We start from the raw sequence: 8,907 nt of genomic DNA, 5'->3' as shown, positions 1-8,907 counted from the left end.
TACATACATACATACATACATACATACACACACACACATACATACTGTTAATACCTTATGTGTCTTCAACTTTCCTGTCCCATTCTAAGTATTTTTGATGATTCTCTTATATTTTCTAGAGTTTTATAATATCTGACAACTGTATTTGGCTCATCCATTTTTTAACGCTTTTGTACCATAGAACCTTGATTAACGAGCACCACACCATTAAGGGAAGACCTTTTCAGTCTCTTTGTTTTTTCTACTATTTGTAACGAACATAAATCTGTCAATAACAGGCACCTCGATATTCCAGATTAAGGGTTGTGTCTTTAGTCTCATTCTCTATATGAGCACTCGATAAAGCGGGCAGTTATCTTTGTATGCCTGTACAGTATACTGCTAAATTCTAAACATCCCAGAAGGATGACCAATATTTAAACACTTGCTCTGAACCATATAGTGTAATAAATGTTTTCTTATTACTCTGAGAAATTCTCATTGTAAACATTTTAGTATACATAAGCTGATAGATTCCATATCATGTTCTCAGAGCTGGGGTCAAGTCGGCTTATTTCTGTGTGAGTGCTTTGTTGCTCTCGAGAGTATCATATTACGATGTCACGTAAACAGTCTAATGACACAAGCAGATTTCTACTTCACTTGTTGACAGTAAAATAAACACAGAAAATAAATGTAAAATGTTTAGCAGTTCAAACTCTGAAGAGAAGTACTTTGTAACTTTGTGAACATTAATAAAGAAAAGAGGACACAGCTAATTCATCCGCTGATGCCACCTGTTGACAACGCTCCATGTCATGGCAACATGCAACTCACGAACACCTGTGTCCTACATACACCAAACAAAGTATGGGCCTTAGAATTCAGGAATTTAGTACAGTCAATATGGAATCCAGCTTTGCTTGGCTCATTTTTTATGTTAAGGGCATCTTAGTATAGAGGGCATTTGGACACAGTCAGAAGGGTGCATTTAATGTCGAGGTTCTACTATATGTTATTACTACATTTCTTTATTACATGTTAGATATTGTTATAGCAGCTTCTGGTATTTACTTCGATTTTGTAACTACTTTCAGCACTCACTTTCCATGTTACAACTCTTTGTTTTAATTTGTTATTATACACTACAGTTGGTACACACTTTTCACGGTAAAACTACTTTTATTATAGCTTGTGTTACAGTACAGTTGGTACACACATTTCATGTTATAACCCATGTTATAATACAGTTGGTACACACTGTTCATGGTAAAACTACTTTTATTATAGCTTATGTTACAGTACAGTTGGTACACACATTTCATGTTATAACCCATGTTATAATACAGTTGGTACACACTGTTCATGGTACAAATACTTTTATTATAGCTTATGTTACAGTACAGTTGGTACACACATTTCATGTTATAACCCATGTTATAATAAAGTTGGTACACACATTTCATGTTATAACCCATGTTATAATACAGTTGGTACACACTGTTCATGGTACAAATACTTTTATTACTACTTAATTTTTGATGTTTTTGGTGTACAAAATCCATGGTATAGCTTTTTTATGAATGCTACTTGATGTTACAACTGCTTGTGGTATAGTACTATCTTTCACTTTTATTATACTTTTTATATATAACACACATGTAGCACCTATTATTGAACATGTAATTCTGTTTAACCATTTTGTTTTGACTGATTTTTACCATATTTCTCGGATATTTAGGGCAATTCTGGGCCTAGTGGTTAGCATGCAAGACTGAATGGTTTGCATTCTGTTGCTACAAAAAATAAACAAATTTTGCTTTGCATTTGGGGTCATGGTTGTGTTATAAAGGTGATGGTTAACTCCCACTATTCAATTATAATAGCCCAACAGTGGGTGCTATTGACCAGCTGCTGTCCCTTTAGTCTGTTAAAAATTAGGAATAGCTAGTACTGATAGTCCTTGTGTTGTTTAGCAGAAATATCTGAAACAAACAATCTAAAAGTCACAGTTAATTACATTACACATTGTCTCGTGTTATTTCAATCTGATTTTGGTATCACCCATATTTTGGGACATACAACCCATGTTATGGGAAGTTTTGCTAAATACAACTTATTTTACAGTTATTTGTGGATTATTGAAGCTCTGTCCTCCAACTTGGTGCATTATTTCTGTTGTTAGAAATACTTTTATTACATTATATTCATATTTCTCTTGCTTTTGTTACATTTTATCTGTATCCTAATATTCTTATGCGCCACTCACGTTAAAGCCACATTTAATAGGCACTTACTTGTCCTTGTTACATTTTGACTCACACACTGGGTTACAGTGTTCACCACTTGCTATTACAGCTACTGTTGTGAGACATTCCACCATGTTGCTTCTATTTTTGGTACTCATGGCACTATGTTATAGTTATTTTTGATACACATGCTACTGTTACAGCTATTTTTTGGTACACATGCTACTGTTACAGCTATTTTTTGATACACATACTACTGTTACAGCTATTTTTGGTAATCATGCACAGTGTTAAAGCTATGTTTTGGTAATCATGCACAGTGTTTTGGTAATCATGCACACTGTTAAAGCTATGTTTTAGTAATCATGCACAGTGTTAGTTATGTTTTATTACACAATATCTCTTGTTATTTCAACACAGTTCAACCTGATTTTGGTATCACCCATATTTTGGTCCTTTTGGGACATACAACCCATGTTATGGGAAGTTTTGCTGTTAAAAAGTTGTGTTACAGCTATATTTTGGAACACACACCACTATGTTACACTTGTAGGTTATTCCATACAATGTCACACCTTTTAGTATATATCATCTCATGTTACAGTAGCTTTTGGTAACTGCTGCCTCTTGTAGCACTGCTTTTAATCTCCCCAAGATATTATGTTACTCTCATTGATAGGAACTCTATCCCCTTTTTTAATGATCCTTATGGCCCCCCCCCCCCCCGTTTCCCATTTTATGTATGATTCTATTTCATCATAACAACGACAGCATGTGTAGTACATTTAAATCAGTCGGTGTCATATTGACTAAAGTCATTTTTTGGTAGCAGAAATTTAATTTGTTCGCAAATGAAAAGGCCCTTAAAAATATTGTTGTTTCAGAAACATTCTCAGCCATCTTAACTCTAATTACCTAACTATATATATATAATATCTTTTATTTTTTTTAAAGAAATATAATTGAAAGTCAATTAAAATTTCTTAAAACCTTTCTCATATTAAACAACTGATGGTTAGTAAGTTGAGTGTTGTAAGGTAAGAAAACCTTTTGTTTCTTAATCCGTTAGCTTCTGTTCCATCCTTGAGTCGGTGTTGAGGAGATTACGTGTCTTTCTCTATGTGGTGCTTAAAGTAATATTTGGTCAGTTTAAAATCCTCCGAGCTTAATACTGGAACAAAGGCTTTACAAAATGTGAAGGTGGTGTTTTTAAACATTTAGTGTTTTACTTAAATACAACATCTACTACTACTATGTATATGCAAGCCACATTTTCTGAAACTTTGAAATTTATAGCAAATTAGTGAGTGATTTATGACAAATTTTATGAAAAGATTGTGTACTTTAAATTTTGTCCATTACCCTATCTCGTAAAGCTACATATTGGTTTTATTTTATTTTGTATATATAGATATACTATATAAACAAGTGCTAATTAGATGTAACATATTCATTTTTTGCATGCTAAGCTATAAATAAAATCTAATCATTCATTAGGTTATTACACATGTATGTACACTAGGTGTCAGCAGTGTCAAGTGTTAAAATTTGTTATGGAAATGTAAAAGAAGATATTAGATTGTGTGTGTTGTTTTCCACAATTTGTGAATCTCTGCTATGGTTTTATAGTATTGTATCTATGGAAACAATTTTTGTGAAATTGGTATTTATACAGTTTCTAAGTGTTATCATTCCTTATGAGCAAGCTGTTAAAAGTTGATTGAATCAATAATATCTCGTACATAATGAATATCTATGGAAACAATTGTTGTGAAATTGGTATTTGTACAGTTTCAGAGTGTTAACATTCCTTATGAGCAAGCTGTTAGAAGTTGATTGAATCAATAATATCTCGTACATAATGAATATCTATGGAAACAATTGTTGTGAAATTGGTATTTATACAGTTTCAAAGTGTTAACATTCCTTATGAGCAAGCTGTTAAAAGTTGATTCAATCAATTATATCTGGCACATAATGAATATCTCATTTCAGATATTTCTTGAATCTGTTTTCGAGTTCTGTTCAGAGTGGTAATTACACTCGATCATATTATTTTTCTCATCTATTGGATGCAGTGCAGGCTCTTTGGGGAACTTCTGTTCTTTGAAAAGAACGATTTGATATAGGGATGTTCGAATGAGTGTCTTGGTTTTGTAGCTCTTGGATGAACAGTAGAGGGAGCTCCAGTTTGTTGACTGTAGAATATAGGGAGGATCAGATCTTGGATTTTAAGAGTATTATTACGTTCTTTGTGATGGACAGACATTCTTAAAGGAAGTTCTGATCCATCAGTTGATGGTTTTTGTGACTTTCAGTAAGTAATTTCCATTCTGGATCAATATGGTTATGTTGTGTAATTCTTGTACTGCAGACAGGCCATTTGATATTTCTACATGTTAAACAGGCAATAAGAACCATACCTTGTATAGGATGCTACCTTTGTACGACTAATTTTTTAAGAAGATGCCAAAAAGTGCACATAACAAGAAGTTATTACTTTTGTACCCATTGTCACTGATAGGTCTCTTCCAACAGATATATCGGTGAGGACTACTGATTAACTTAGCGGCGTTTCGAATTTTTTGTTCCTTAGGTAACTAATTAACAACATAATTGATGTATTGAACAATTGATACAATAGCACCATATATATATTAATTCAGTAACGTTTAAAGTGGCAGTAGTCCTCTAATACTTTTATATACTTTTGAAAAAAAACAACCACATTTAATTGTAGAAAAAAAGCAATAAATGTATTTAATGGGAAGTTAGTGTTAAGATACAGATGTCTTGTAAATCAAAATTAGTTTTTACGCATTGTGTTTAAATTGTTAGTATTTTTATGTTTACTTTAAACATTCTCAAAATAAATTCATTATATAGGTAAATAGAAAAATATATATATTTTTTAATTTGACAGTTCTTGTTCCTACTCTTATTTCACTTGTTATTACGGTGTCAGTGTAATAATATTGTTCTTTCATTGTTAATTACATCGAATGTTAACAATTTGAAATAGTTGAATAGTTAACCACCAGGAAAAGTTTGGGAACTGAGCTGTAAAATCATCTCTTTAAGCAGGAAAATCTTAGGAACAGCTATAAAATCATCTCTTTAAGCACTTGTGTATTAATGACGAAGTTGGAGACTCACCGACCGAACAAGTAATAATATTACTAATTAGTACTTTGTAGTAGACTGTACGTTGCGAAGCAAATCCGTTTACCTACTGTGGAGTTATTCAATGTTTTTATATAAAAGGAAATCCAAGACATTCACAGGTTATTTCAAAGTTGGAATATAACCTTACTTTGTGAATCAAATTTAGTTATAACCCTATTAAATTTTTGATACCAGTATAGTGATCGTTGTTCACATTTAATTTTATTATTTCTCTAGAGATGTCGCTAATTGTATTACTGTGGATTATGAGCATATAGAATAGTTTCATATTTACGATTCAAGTTATGACGTGTCCCCCAAAATGGTGTGCCCAAAAAAGTAGTTAACTTTTAAGTTTGTGTTGGTAAAGGTTTGAGTTGCACTGTGCAGATATGAGAAATGTGTTTGTGTGTTTGAACAATCCTTGTTTTTAATTAAATCTTTTTTAGAAAACTCGCAGCCTTATCTTTGTTTATTATGGCAACCTGATTTTTATACAAGCGCATGTTGTGATACTTGTCAATGTAAAACCTAACTAATTTATATATGGGTTAGTAATGGTTTTTCTAAATAAAACAGATGTTACTAAATTTGAATAATTTTTACACGAAAATATATATTTTTATTTTATTTTAGAAGAAACGCTGAAATAGTAACAGTAGAAAGGAAATTTATTTAATATCAGTCATGTTTCTTTTAAATGTCTCACTGTTGTGGCTTAAATATATATATATATAGTTTGAGTCACTAGATGGCATCCCAAGCTCAAAACTCTTCAACATAAACATTTGCGAAGTGGGATTATGAGATTACAATTTAACAAAGTAACAGTAGTGTACTTTTAAGAGCTGATACGAACACAAACATCAAATTTTGATCATAAGAGTAGCGAGAGATAGATAAAGCTCATAGAGGCTACGACGTACATACAAGTTGACCTATTTGTATATATGCCAAATACTAAACCAAGTACCATTAACTTTCGATGACGAGGAACCCATTTTGAGACTAATAATGGTTGGAGACGGCTTGAATGGGTAATGAAGAAAAACTGACGATGACAAAACCTTGTCGAAACGTTGTACATTTGCTGTTATGTTAAACTTGAATTAAAGTTTTTCTTCATTACCTATTCAAGCCGTCTCCAACCATTATTACTATTAACTTTGATTTCTGATGTCGGAAATTATTTGTAAATTTCATATTTTTAGCGAAACTTGTATTATGCAACAAAGAAAAAAAACACTAATACATTTTAAGCTCAAGACTCCTTATATTGTAAGGTATGCAAAGCTACACAGTGGGCTATCTGCGATCTTTTATAGCAGGGAATCGAACCCTAAGTCTTAGCGTTATCAAGAATGAGTAAACGTAATTTTCACACCATATTATTGCAGTGTGTGTAATGTTCAGCTAACACTAAACTGTAGTTATATTGCAGAATCCGTACTGTAGAGTGAATATAACTCGAACTTGGTAAATGTGGTATACATTAGAAAAAAAACCTAAAAGTAAGATTTAATAATAATAAAATGATAGTAAATTTAGTTAATAACAAAGAGATGCAGAATTAAGAAATAGTTTTGTAAATGCCAACTCGGGTGTTACCTCAATTTTAAGTTGCAAACTTAACGAGCAAACTGGAATTTGATTTTTGGTATCACACATGGGAAATTGACAAACCACTGGTGCAAAAGAAAAAAAAATCGTCGTTTCCTACATTCTTTTTTACATCATGGATGACTTACTCTCAAGATATTGGTGAAAACTTTGTTAGTGAGGTCTGAGCAAAACAAAAAAGAACCTTTTGTTCGTATAGGCTATTGTAGTCTTGTAGAAATTCGGAAATTACTAACTTATTCGTTAAATTGAAGGACTGTTGTTTAAGTATTTCAGTTAAAGTATTTCTCGTATTACCTGATAAGAAATATTTTTAGGCTTAAGATTCATCCACGATTCAGCGAAAGGAGTATGCAAAAAGAAATAATCTGACTAATGAATCGTCATTTAATTTAAAAGGAAGTTACGTGGAGAGTCACCGGATATGTGTCGTTTATCTTTTTACAATTGGTTGTTATTGGGTGCAAAGTTACATAAAGAGCTAGCTACACTGTGTGCTGCGAGGAAGCAAACCCCAGGTTTAAGGATGATAATCCTCAAGCTTATTTATTATCTATTAAAGCAACAACAAATAAAGTTAAAATACAGTTTCACCATCTCATATTTATTATTATTAATCTTCTGCTATCAAAGCCACACAAAAAAAGCTTATTCCGAATTCAATAAAGGTTTTGAACAAAATCAATAATCTCGTATGCCTACGTATATATAATATAGGTGCGACATGTCAAGGGTTATATTGAATAGATTTGTGACACAGCGATATGTCTGCGGACTTGCAACGCTAGAAACCGGGTTTCGATACCCGTGGTGGACAGATCACAAATAGTCCATTGTGTAGCTTTGTGCTTAACTTCAAATCAACAATGAACCTGACATTATTAATTCAGTAATCCGTATTGAGAGGGGGTTTAAGAAAGAACACTGAAAACACGAATATTTATATAAAGTTTAAGTATAGTATTAGCAGTTGGCTGATATTGATGGGATGGGACAATAGGTAACCTCTCCAAAAACACTTGTAAACTCAACTTATTTAAGAGCTACTCAAAGACTATATACGTTAGCCGGCCATAATTATGAAATGACAGACTAGAGATAAGGATGCTATTCAACAGCAACCGCCGCCAACTCTTGCGCTACCATTGTCTGATAAAGTAATATAATTTGACCGTACTCTTATAATGCACCCAAGGATTTAGAGTGCGATCCGCGATTTTCTTGTTTTCAGTACCGGGACGCAAACACTGTATATGCAGACCCATAGTCCAGCACGCTAATCAATGGTACACTCTGGGGGTAAACGATAAATGTTGGAGGTTTGAACAGAAAATCTTAAATTTCGTGCATCTACATACCATGAGCTGTTATTGCTGGGTTTTATTTTTAAACAAAACTCCTTCATGTTAGAGAAAAATGAACTTTTACCTTAAGGTTGAAGTTCTCATCAGAATAACTCAAATTTATGCATTTTGATATACATAGTATTTAACCTTTTTATTGCCCCCCCCCCAGGGGCACAGCGGTATGTCTGCGGACTTACAACGCTAGAATTCGGGTTTCGATACCCGTGGTGGGCAGAGCACAGAGAGCCCATTGTCTAGCTTTGTGCTTAATTACAAATCAACAAACAAAAGCTCATTGTGTAGTTTTGTGCTTAATTACAAACAAATAACCTTTTTATTTTATTTCCTTTTCTTTTAATTACAAGTTTTGAAATGAACTAGAAACGTTAACCTTACGGGTAGCAAACATACACTAACCCTAGGGTAGGCATATTTCTATCTATTTTAGGTAGTGTATGAAGAATCGGACTAAAAGAAGTGAAACAAAAATTTATATAGTCAGTTGATACTGACTTATAACAGACTGTTATTTTACATTTATCTCTTAA

The sequence above is a fragment of the Limulus polyphemus genome, unplaced genomic scaffold (assembly GCF_000517525.1).
Source record: "Limulus polyphemus unplaced genomic scaffold, Limulus_polyphemus-2.1.2 Scaffold1367, whole genome shotgun sequence".
In the NCBI taxonomy this organism is placed as follows: domain Eukaryota; kingdom Metazoa; phylum Arthropoda; class Merostomata; order Xiphosura; family Limulidae; genus Limulus; species Limulus polyphemus.
This window is presented reverse-complemented; position numbering follows the sequence as displayed.